A 13439-nucleotide genomic window follows, 5' to 3' on the forward strand; every position below is an offset into this window, starting at 1 on the left:
TGAGGGCACAACAACCTATTATCATGATACAAAAAAGAACAAGTAGCAAACACATCATTCCAATAATATACCATGCATAATGTTTCAACATATTTCGAGATTTAAAGCATAAGGAGATTGAATACAGCAGCCATAGCAGAAAACCTATTTGCAGTTCTAGCCTACAAAGTCAGGCAGAGGGCCATTTATATAATGTAGAAAATCTTGGGCTGCAATTAAACACCAGAGATCTTTTAAAATAGCAACTCCACTGGAAGTTAGATCATTACCAATAAAACTGCCAGGAGTCATGGCATCCTTACAGGTTTGTCCTTTACTAATTCTTGGAGACTGATCCAAAATATAACCACTATTTCTAGAAACTTTATGTCGTACTGGCATGACATTTGCACATTTCATCCATTTAAGAAAGGTACAAAATTCTATTGCAGAACAAGTGGAGCAGTAAGGTATTGGTAAATGTTCCTTGGAAATGACTGGCTTGTTATGAGAATGTACCATTTTAATAACTGTCCTGACACATAATCTTAAGTCATGGGCAAGCATGATTGGCTAGTCTAGGTCCCCCATATACTCTCTTTCCCTCAAAAGATACTTTTAAACAGCCAGCATGTTTATCATGGAACCAGCATATAGGTAATTGCTCATTGAAGCCAATATAATGAAATCCAGTAACATGGATAGGTGTAATGTGAATATCCGTAAAACATCCCATCATATCAGGATCATTAGTAAATATTGGGATGGATTCTTCAGTCCACACTATCATATGTACTATAAGTGGATATGCAAAATAGGTCCAATGAATTTCTACATGGACCCCACACACCTTCACAGTTCAATAGAGTTATCATGACCACAAACATTGTGGTTGGAGATTTAATATCTCCTTTTTGTTGAACCATCTGCTCAGTCTTTTGGATAAGATTCTTCAGTTGCTTACACACTGGCAGTTTGAGTGTTTGCAGGGCAGGGCCATCCATACTCATCCTTTTCCTCCATATTAGCTTCCTGTTCCTGACGGGGTGAGGACTGACATCTCTGGTTTAAATTTTAGTCATTTGAATGTTGGCTCTAGGTCCATGTTTGATGGCACGTTTCAGTACCCAAATATTTCGGAAAAAATGAACTTTCTGGGAAAACACAAGCATGATCTTTCCTTCTTTGTAATATACCACTGTACAACTATGAAAAAAATCTACTTACTCTCTTCTCTCAGTGAAAAAAAAAAAGAAATGCAAAATATGGAAACATATGTGACTTTCTTGAAGACTCTAAAAACTGGTTTCTATCTTTCATGATAAGGGTCCTGGAGAAAATAGATATTTAGATGACAATAAAACATATTCAACAGAGGTCTATGGATTGTTTAAAACTATATATGGACAAAATTTTTAATTGGAAAAATACATGTCTTGAGAAGATTCACACTAAAAACAAGTTTGAGAGAGAATTCAAAACATGGCATAGCCTATGTCTGTATTACACAGATGACACCCCTCACATGATGATCAAGGTAAATGACTTGCTTTGGATTTTAAAAATTTTTGTTATATACTGATTTATTTCATTGACAAATTAAACTTTATATATTACTAGATATATCATGGTATTTTTGAATATATATATATATATAAAATTTTATATATATATACACCAAGTGAATGGAAAGCTGTATTATTTCTTATAATAATCAGTTTTGTGCTTAGAAAACACTTGTTCATTCTATTAGCATTTATTTGGAATACAGGACAATACACTCCCTACACTCATGTGGTCCAACACAACTCTCAACCTTCTTATGCCCATTAAAATAAAATACTGCAGATGTAGAACAACACTACACCAAACACAGTGCCTGGGAACATCAATTTACTCATCTGAGTTGGTTCCAAATTCAGATGCTCCTGCAACTAAATTTTTTTGATCTGCTTTATTTCACAATAAATGACAAGATTTTTTACAACTAATAAGAACAATTCCATATTTTTCTCATTCAGTGATTAATGCGAATATAGATTGAGTCCATAACTTTACTATTGTAAATGATGAATGCAATAAACAGTGGAGATATCGCTTGAACATCTTGATCAAATCTCCTGTGGACACATAATTAAGATTTGCATTTCGAGTTCACAAAAACGTCTACTTTTGACTTTTATTATATATGATTCTTGAGATTAAGCCCAAAGATACTGTACCACTGAGTTATGACACAAGTCCTTTTAAAGTTGTTTATTTTTAAACATGTTGTCACTACATTGTTGTGACTTGTCCCAAACTTGAAACAATAGTATAGCTTCTAAATTAGCTGGGATTGACAGTATGCATCACTTTGTCTGTTTTTTAATAACATCCAAACTATTTACCAAAATGACCATAAAATCCATTACTGGCTGATTTTCAAATGGACAAACCAATTAAAAATAATACACCATACACACACACCAAAAAAAATGAAAACAAGGCTTAACCAATGTAACAAACTAAACCAGCAGGAATTGAACATTAAAAAACTGAGAGTTATGGATTACCTGAAGTATAGAAAATAAAAATTTAAAATAAGTTTAATGAGCTAAAACAGAATACAGAAAACTGAACAAAAATCAGAGAAAAAATGTTGATACAAGCAGAAGTTTTATATTTGAAAAATATAAAATTTTACATTTGAAGAATTTTATATTTCAAGATCAAGGATTAATGTGCACAGCTATAATCCCAGCAATGTGGGAGACTGAGGCAGGAGCTTCTTAAATTTGAGGCAACCCCAATTTTATGACATCACGACAAAAAAAAAAAGTTGTTTTTTTGTTTTCTTTTGTTTTTTTAATGACAGGAGCTGAGAACACAATTTAGTTGTAAAATACCAAAAAAATTCCATCCCCAATACCATTTTTTTAAAAAATCAGAATTTATAAATATGAGGTATAAAACCAAAATCAAAACCTAAGAAGTCCAATTATCTCCAATTAGTGGGGGGGGGCACAAAAAGGTTTATATATGTTGCTCAGTGGTTAAGTACTCCAGGGTTCAATCTCTAGTTCCTCCATAAACTTCAAAAAGAGAAATACTTGAGGTCAGAAAAACAAACAAACAAACAAAAAAAAAAACATGTAAATCCTAGAAAGGTATTTCTATATAATTATTATGCAATTCCTTAGGAAGATTTACAATACAGAACGGATTTCTGAATATATGTTCTTGGTTGGCATTTTTTTCTCTTTTACCCCTTTGACAATATTTGATCTGTAAAAAGCAAGGAAAAATGAACACTTTTAACATATATAAATACCTACAAAGAGCATCACCACTAGTTCTAGCCTCCAAAAATACTAAAATAATCCACTATAATGAAAAATAAATCTGCACAGCAACACAAATTATATGAAATTTTAAAGTTCTCTTGGGGAAAAAACATCACTTTCAAAGACAAAACACTTAATCTGCAAAACAATTTGAAAGATAAAAGCATAAAAATCAATATGAACTTGTTAATGTATATGCAATATTAAAATAACTGTAAAATTATCAAAATTGTGAAAGTATACTAGATAAAACAAAATTTTATAATAAATCAAATTAAATTTATTACTAGCTCAAAATACAGTGTAAATTTAATGTATTTAATGTAATCTTTTTTAAAACATTTTTTAGTGTTAACAGACTATATTTTATTCATTTATTTATATGCAGTGCTGAGAATTGAACCCAGTGCCTCACACATGTGAGGCAAGCACTCTACCATTGAGCCATAACCCCAGCCCCATAATGTAATCTTTATAAAATCTCATGTGAGTTACAAAACAAATAGCCATATAATATGCAAAGGCATATGGGAAAGAAATCAAAGCATGTCAGTCTGAAAATCAATGAACCTCAAATTAACTGATTAAGAAAAGTAGAATAATCAATTATAAGAAATGTAGAAAACTCTGTCAGGTGTAATAAGTTCTTCACTTTTAGAAAATTGCTTAATTGTACCTGCAGTATTATAAAACACCAATCAAATCACAAAGCTTGACTAATAGAATTTAATCTAAAAAATACTATTGTATGTAGTGTATACAATGCTTTAAGGGTAAAAACACAAATAAAATGCAAAAAAATGAGAATACTGCATACAACATTAACCAAAAGAAAAGAGAATAACAAAATTATAACATGCAAAACATAGTTTGAAATAACAGTTACATGGGATAAAACAGATTTTTAATATAGAAAACTGTGACAGGTAAACTAGAAAATTATATGAAGATGAAAGTAGCTAGGTGCCATGGCACACATGTAAACCCAGCAGCTAAGGAAGCTGACACAGGATTGAAAGTTCAAACCAGTCTCGCCAACTGAGAAAAGCCCCAAGCAAGTTAGGGAAATTATGTCTCAAAATAAAATATAAAAAGGACCAGAGATGTGGAGCAGTGGTTCAGCACCCTTGGCCTCAATCCCCATTACCAAAATACATTAATTAAACTGAAAAATGGAAACTTTTTCCCCCCTACATTACTACAATAACAATATGAACACTTGGAACTCACATCATACTTCCCTAATATAGAAAGCAAACATTGAAAAATTGGAAAAAAAAATAGGAAATAACATTGTAGTACAAAATAACACTTTAGCTTCTTGAAAGTCAAACAAAATGGGAATCACCAAACAGAAAAAAAGAAAGACTCAGAAAAACTATTTTAAACAAATTACATTTACAAAAGTAATGTTCTCAATAGCAAATGAAATATTATACTGGATAGAACAACTCCAGTTATAAAAAGTTAAAAAATATGAAAGTATTAACATTTCCTATATGTTATGGAATAAAATTAAAATCAAAATTGAAAGTGAGACTGGGATTGTAGCTCAGTGGTAGAGTACCCACCTTGAACCTGTGAGGCACTGGGTTCAATCCTCAGCACCACATAGAAATAAATAAAGATATTATGTCCAACTACAACTAAAAAGTATTTTTTTAAAAAGTGAAAGTGATGTTAGAAAATGCATAAATATTTCGCAATTAGTTGATTTGGTCTTTTTCATGAATTGAAGGACAAAATTAAAAGATTTCTTCTCCTCAAAGTTATCTGGGAGTTCATGCAATATCTATTAAACTCCAAATGTTATTTTTCCCAAAAAGATAAAAAAGATATTCTACAAATTGTTATGAATAACTCAAAAATATTCAAAACACAAACAAATCCGAACAATGCTCTTTTCTGACTTACAAAGCTACAATATTCAATAGTTAATATAGAATTCTAAGTGAGTATGGTAGTAAACCCAAAAGTTTATGGCAGATTAAGACATTTGCAATTGTTAAAATATTATTCAAAAGAGACATCATGTCAAAGCAAACCAAATACTCCTTGAAATGAGTAAATAAGAAAATTTAGAATATATAACTATAGAATATTTTTCAAGTCCAAAAAGGGAGAAAATTTTGTAAAATCTATAATAAGGAAAAACATAGCAGATTGTGTTAAAAGAAATAAGTCACTAGAAGCTACTGAAGTAGGTCTGGGGTTGTGGCTCAGTAAAAGAGCGTTCACCAAGCATGTGAGAGGCACAGCGTCCAATCTTCAGCACCAAATAAAAATAAAATAAAGATATTATGTCCACTTAAAACTAAAAATAAACAATTTTTTAAAAGAAAAATACTGAACTATTCTACTAATATAAATAAGACAGCTAAACTTAAAAAAAAATTCTTAACAAAATGGAGAATGGTGTTTGAGATGAGGGAATATAAATAAACCTTGTTTTATGAGATTTCATTTGTTTTGAGATGTAAAATTTCTAAAGACATATTATATAACAATTTGAACTAAGTATATTTGAGATGTTGGAAACAGCAAGTTTTATTTGTGGTTTTGATCACAATTAAAATTTCAAACACTATACAAAAGATAAAACATTTTCTTTTCTGTACAAAAAAATGCCATTTTTTCCTAAAAAGCAAGAATTGAAACCTAAGTTATTAAGGATAGTCTTTAATTTGCAATCTTCCTGCATCAGAATTCCTAGTAGATGGAATTACATGAATGTTTATTATCTATATATTTATGAATTTGTTCTAATGTGTAGTGTAGCATAAAGCATTTTAAAGGTAGCTTTCAAAATTTTGCACATTGGTGCAACCACTCTAGAAAGTAGTATAGAGATTCTGAAAAAAAAAAAAAAAACTTGGAATGGAATTTAACCTGGTTATATCACTATGTGGTATATATACAAAGGAGTTAAAAATCAGCTATCACATTGACACAGACACACCAATATTTATAGCAACACAATTCAAAATAGATAAGCTACAGAGCCAACCTAGATGTCCAATGAAAGATGAACAGATGAAGAAACTGTAATATATATATATATATATAAACAATGAAATATATCTTGACCATAAAGAAGAATAACTTTGTGACATTTGCTTTAAGTGGATACATCTGGAGAACATCATCTAAATTAAAGAGCCAATTAAAAAAATAAAGATTGATGTTCTCTGATATGTGAATGCTAACCCATAACAAGGGAGGGTGAGGAGGGGAAAAATAGAAGTTTATTGGATTAGAAAAAGAATGAAGAAAGGAAGACAGAGGGCTGGGGAAACAGCTAAGTTGGTAGAGTGCTTTTCTTACACACACAAGGCCCTGGGTTCAATCCCCAACCCGCATGCGCACGCACACACACACACACACACACACACACACACACAAAAGTAGGATAGAAAGAAAGGAGAATGAATCTGATTACATTCCTATGTACATATATGGATACAACATGGTGAATTTCAACATTGTGTACATCCACAAGATTGGTTTCCCAATTAGAATAAGGTGTATTCCATGGTTGTATAAAGGATCAAATAGTTTTACTTTTATGCATAACTAAAAATAACAAATAAAAAGAATTATTGTGGTGGAGGTTTCCAAGATGGCAGATAGAGAGGTTGCCTTCCTGGCTGCTCTGTGGTGGGAAAACAAAAAAGCAGACACGCAGCTTTTCCAAGATGGGTTTAAAAAAAAAAAAAAAGTGAAGAGTGACTTGGAGAGTCAGGGGGTTGGATATTTTAAAAAATAAAATAAAAAAATCCCAGGCAACATAGCTGCTGCCACAGCCAGGCTAGAAACACCAGCCAGAGTTGTTCCCCCATGAGCACAATGGAGGGATAAGGGAATTAAAGAAGCCTGTATGGGTTCTTGGGAGACCCAAAGCATATCTGGAAACAGCATTTAGATATCAACGACATTATACAACAAACCTGAAAGATGTAGTATCCAATATCCTGCTGAGGAAGAGTAGCTACCATCCCTCCAAGAAGCATGCAGAGGACATCATAAGGAAACATTCTGCAGCCACAGCAAAGAGGCTAGCAGCAGAGAGAACCAATGCCTAGTAAATCCAAGTTTGGCCTGAAATACAGGCCCAATAAATAAATACACACTGAATGACACATAGTGTTCTTACCTGACCAGCAGAAAATCAAACATGGAGAGAGGTAGTCTCTTAACAGATTACTGGTCATGTTCAGCCTCCAGACACCTCCCTCTCCAATCTGGCTCCTTACAATACTAGTGAGAGAGATGCTTCTGGTAAGGACTTTGGAAGAACAAGGGGGAAGAAATTGGAGACTGAATCCAAGACCGGGATTTATAGGGTCTGCATGTGAGGTATGGGACTAACAGTTGGCTCCCCACCACAAAAAGGGAATCCAAGTGAAATCCTTGGGGTATAGTCTTTCAGCCTGGACCAGTAAGTCTTAGACTCTGGAAGTGTGCTTATTTAAAATCTCCAAAACAATGGGGTTCAGTGAAGAGTCTGGAGCCTACTTCAACCTAAACACTGCCTCCAGGAATTCTGACAATTATATTACCTCTTGCACTCCAGCAATCTAGAGGTTGGAGCATTATGCTCAAGACAACCCTCCAGATCACTTCAAAAGGCAGAGATTCTGAAGGAAAAATAATAAAAAAATAAATAAAAATAAATAAAGTAGAAATCCTCAAAGTGAAGGAATCAATAAATCAAATAAAAACTCAATAGAAGAATCAGCAAAAGACTAGACCACTTGGAAGACATAAACTCAGGCAATGAGACAAAATACATAATCTTGTAAATAAAGCTAACTATGCAGAGAAGATGTTAAGAAACCATGACCAGAACATCCAAAACATATGGGATGGCATGAAAAGCAGAATGGAGATTTATTGAAATAAATGAAAGAGCAGAGATATAAACCAAAAGAATGCACAATTTTTTCAATAAAATACTATCAGAAAATTTCCCAACCCTAAAGAATGAAATGGAAGATCATATAGAAGAGGTTTATAGGACACTAAATGCTTATAATTAGAATAGGCCCACACCAAGACATTATAATGAAAATGACTTACAGAATCAGGATAGAATTTTAAGGACTGGGAGAGAAAAATATCAGATTACATATGGAGTGGGGGGAAATTGGGATCTCAGCTGACTTCAAGCCAGACATTCAAAGATAAGAGGTCCTAGGATATTAATACCACATTCTTAGGGAAAAAATGGATTTCAATGAAGAATACTATATCCAGAAAAATTAAGCTTCAGATCAGATGATAAAATAAAAAACTTCCATGACAAACAAAAGTTAAAAAAAAATCACAACTCAAAAGCCCGCACTACACAACATTCTCAACAAAATATCCCATGAAGATAAAATGAAAAACAAAGCAAAAATCAGCAATGGAAGGAATTATACTACAGGAGTAATCAATCAAAGGAGAAATTACTTCAACTTAAAAAACAGAAATAAACCCAAGTGGCTGAGAATACATATAATATCTAAATCAAAACCTTGAATGTAAGCAGACTAAAGTCATCAATTAAAAGACATACACTGGCAGAATGGATTAAAAATGAAGATCAAACGATATGCTGTCTCCAAGAGATTCCCCTCATAAGCAAAGACATCCACAGAATAAAAGCAAAGGGATGAAAAAGAATATATCACTCACATGGATTTCCTACACAGGCAGGAGTTTCTGTCCTCATAACAGATAAAGTTAACTTCAAGCCAAAATTAATCAGGAGAGACTAAGAAATACATCTCATACTGTATAAACAAATAATACATCGACAAGACATAACACTTGTTAATATTTATGGAGCATCTACACACACCAGACAAACCCTTCTCAATTTCAAGAATGAAATAGACCATAGCATAATAATACTGGGTAATTTTAGCAGACCTCTCTCACCAGAGGATATATCCTCCAAAGAATAATACAAAAAACTAAAAAGTACAATCAACAATTTAGATTTAAAAGAAATATATTGAGTATTTCATTCATTAACAAGTGATTACACTTTCTTCTTAGCAGCACATGGTTGCATCTCTAAAATAGACTGTAGATTTTTTTTTCAATTTTTATATTATCCATTTTATTTATAACTGGTGCTTAACATTTTAAGCCAGTGCCTCACACATGCTAAACAAGCAATCTAACACTGAACAACAACCCCAACACCAAATAGAAGATATATTAGGCCACAAAAAAATTCTATGAAAATTTTTAAAAAATAGAGAATATACACTGCATTCTAACAGATCATAATGGAAAAAACAATTAGAAATCAATGATAAAGTAAAACAAACAAACAAACAACAACAACAAAAAAAAAACAGAAGCTAATCTAACACTGAACAACCAATGCATAGCAGAAGAAATCAAAGGCAAAAAACAAGTTGATGACGATGTGGTGAAAAAGGCACACTCATGCATTGCTGGTGGGACTGCAAATTGGTGCAGCCAATATGGAATGCAGTATGGAGACTCCTTGGAAAACTGGGAATAGAACCAACATTTGACCAAGGTTTCCCACTCCTTGGTCTATATCCAAAGGACTTAAAAACAGCATACTACAGGGACACATCCATATCCATGTTTACAGCAGCAAGATTCACAATAGCTAAAGTATGGAAATAACCTAGATGTCTCTCGGTTGATGAATAGATAAAGAAAACGTAGTATATGCACCCAATAAAATATTACTCAGCAATAAGAGAGAATAAAATCACAGCATTTGCAGGTAAATGATTTTGCTTTGAAAAAATAAATAAAATAGATAAACACAGCCACACTAATTAAGAGAAAGAGAACAAGTCAAATTACTAAAATTTGTGATGAAAAAGGAAATATCATCATGGACACTACTGAAACACAGATGATAATCAGAAACTACTTCAAAAATTTATACTACAATAAAATAGAAAATCTTGAAGAGGTTGGCAAATTTTTGGAGACATATGACAGAACCAAATTGAATCAGGAGGACACATACAATTTAAACACATCAATTTCAACTAAAAAGATAGAAGGAGCTATCAAAAAAAAAAAAAAGCCAAGGACCAAACGGATCATCAGCCAAGTTCTACAAACCAAGTGGATTCTAAGCCAAATTCTAGCAGAAATTCAAAGAATTAACACCAACAGTCCTCAAATCATTTCATGAAAACAAGAGAACCGTCCAAACTCATCTCATGAAGCTCATCCTGATAACAAACAGCAGAAAAAGACACATAAAGGAAAGAAAACTGCAGACCAATATTCTTGATGAACATAGATGAAAAACTTCTCAATAAAATCATGGCAAATCACAAACAAAAACATATTTAAAATAAGTGGAGTTCACTCCAGGGATGCAAGGCTGGTTCAACATAAGAAATCAATAAGCATAATTCATCACAACAATATAAAGAGGAGAATAGTAATTATCTCAATTGATGCATAAAAAGCATTTCACAAAATATAGCATCAACATATGTTCAAAAAAAAAACGTATAATAGTAGTTATATACTTCAACATTATAAATGCTACATATGCTATACCCAAGGACAACATCATTCTAAATGGTTAAAACAAAAAATGAACGAATTCTCTTAAGAACTGGAACAAGACAAGGATGCCCCCTTTCACCACTTTTATTTAACATCATCCTTGAAAACCCTTCCAGAGAACAAAGACAAAAGAAATAAATTAAATGGAAACTAACAGAAAAATAACTCAAACTATCACAATTTCCTAACAATACATTTCTATTTTCAGAAGACCCAAAAATTATCACTGGAAAATTTAGAACTAATAAATGAATTCAGCAAAGCAGCAGGATGCAGAATCAACACCCACAAATCAAACATGTTCTTCTACATCACTGATGAATCACATGAAAGAGAAACTAGAAAAACTACCACATTCACAAGAACCCTCAAATTAAAAAAAAAAAAAAAAGTGTGTGTATATATATATTTGGGAATCAATCTAACAAAAGAGGTGAAAGACCCCTACAATTAAAACTACACAATACTAAAGAAAGAAATTGAAGAAGACCGTGAAAGATGGAAAGATCTCCCATTCTCCCATGCTCTTGGAAAGGCAGAATTCACACTGTCAAAATGGCCATACCATTAAAAGCATTATAAAGATTTAACAAAATTCCTATTAAAATGCCAATTACAGTTTTCATAGAAACAGAAAAAGCAATCATAAAATTTATTTGGAAAATTAAGAGGCTCAGAATAGCCAAAGCAGCCTTTAGAAAGCTAAGTGAAGCAGGAGGCATCACAATACCAGAACTTAAATGATATTACAGAGATATAGTAACAAAAACAGAATGCAATTGAACCAAAACAAACATGTAGAAAAATGGTATAAAATAAAAGACACATAAACTCACAGAATTACAATTATCTTATATTAGAAAGAAAGCACTGAAAGCATTCATTGGAGAAAAGATAGCCTCTTCAACAACTGTGCTGGAAAAACTGGAAATCCATATGTAACAAAATGAGATTAAACCCCGATCTCTCATCCTGCACAAAAATCAACTCAAAGTGGATCAAATACTTAGGCAATAGAATTGAGATCCATCACCTAATAGAAGAAAAAATAGCACCAAATCTTCACCATGTCAGTTTAGGAACTGATTTCCTTAACAAGACTCCTAAACTGCAAGAAGTAAAATCAAGAATCAATAAATAGAATGGCACCAAACTAATAAGCTTCTTTACAGAAAAAAAAAATGAGAACATGAATAGACAGACTACAAATTGGGAGCAATCTTTGCCACATGTACTTCAGAATGAGCATTGTCTTCAGGAAATATAAAGAATCAAACACTTAACACCAAAAGAACAAATAACCCAATCAATAAATGGAACTAAGAAATTTCACAGAAGAATTGCAATTGATCAACAAATATTTGAAAAAATGTTCAACATCTCCAGCAATTAGACAAATGCAAATCAGAACTACATTTAGACTTCCTCTCATTTGTCAGAATAAAAACTATTAAGAGCACAAGCAACATGAATGTGGCAAAGATGTGGGGAGTAGGACTGCAAATTGGTGCAACCATTCTGGAATGCTGTGTGGAGATTCCTTAAAATAAAACTTGTAATGAAAACACAATTTGACCCAGTTATCCCACTCCTCAGTTTATACTCAAAGAACTTAAAATTGGCATTCTATAGTGACATAGCCACATCAATGTATATAGGAGCTCAATTCACAACAGCTCAATTATGGAACCAACCTAGGTGCTCTTCAATAGATGAATGGATAAAAAAAAAAATGGTACATTTACACAGTGAAATATTACTCAGCCAAAAACAAGAGTGATATATGGCTTTGCTGGTAAAAGGATACAACTGGGAAAAATTATGTTAAGTGAAATAAGCCAATCCCAAAGAACCAAAGGCCAAATATTTTCTCTAGAATGCAAACGCTAATTAATTCACATTAAGGGGGTAGGTAGGGAAAAACAGAGGTACTTTAGATTAGATGGAGGAGAGTGAAGAAAGGTATAGAAAGGATAGTAGAATGAATCAGTTTTATCCTAGGTGAATATATGATTACATGACTACTGTATTTCTACATCAGGTACAAATAGAAGAATGAGAAGTTATACTCAAATTATTTATGTATGATGTGTCAAAATGTGTTTTACTCTCATATAAAACTAATTAGAAAAAAAATTTAAGTTTAAAAAAGAACAAATAAATAAAACTAGGTTTTAGATGTAAAAAAGTATTCTTCAAGTAAAGAAAATTAAATATTAATACTTATTTAGAAATCCAGAAGAAAGTTATCCTCACCCAGGAAGACCAGGTTTCTATAGTTCTCTAACATCACATCTCTGTATAAATTCTTCTGAGCAGGTTCCAGGCATTCCCATTCCTCTTCAGAGAAATCAATGGTCACATCCCTGAATGTCACTAGTTCCTGAAATAAGATAAATAATAAATACAGAGACTAATTAATAAATAAGGAAAGTAAAGAACACACTGACCATATGATTATTCATAGTTTTTGTTAATTGACCTATTCAGTTTTATTTCTATTTTATCAACTAGTGCATTACCTTTGGCCTTATGAAAATCTCCACAAATCTACAATCCTAAACAACA

General features: G+C 32.3%; 1 long non-coding RNA gene across 1 annotated transcript in view; it reads right to left on the minus strand.

Annotated features, from left to right (window-relative positions):
- Nucleotides 1–2194: 2194 nt before the first annotated feature.
- The window catches only part of LOC144253513 (uncharacterized), a 33151-nt gene continuing 21906 nt past the window's right edge, over nucleotides 2195–13439 (minus strand). Inside the window, exons 2-3 of the long non-coding RNA XR_013343297.1 lie at nucleotides 13128–13254; nucleotides 2195–3246 (exon numbers count right to left, since the gene is read on the minus strand). This is a non-coding gene — a long non-coding RNA (uncharacterized LOC144253513). The remainder of the gene's footprint in view (nucleotides 3247–13127; nucleotides 13255–13439) is intronic.

The sequence above is a fragment of the Urocitellus parryii genome, chromosome 3, assembly GCF_045843805.1.
Source record: "Urocitellus parryii isolate mUroPar1 chromosome 3, mUroPar1.hap1, whole genome shotgun sequence".
Lineage (NCBI taxonomy): Eukaryota > Metazoa > Chordata > Mammalia > Rodentia > Sciuridae > Urocitellus > Urocitellus parryii.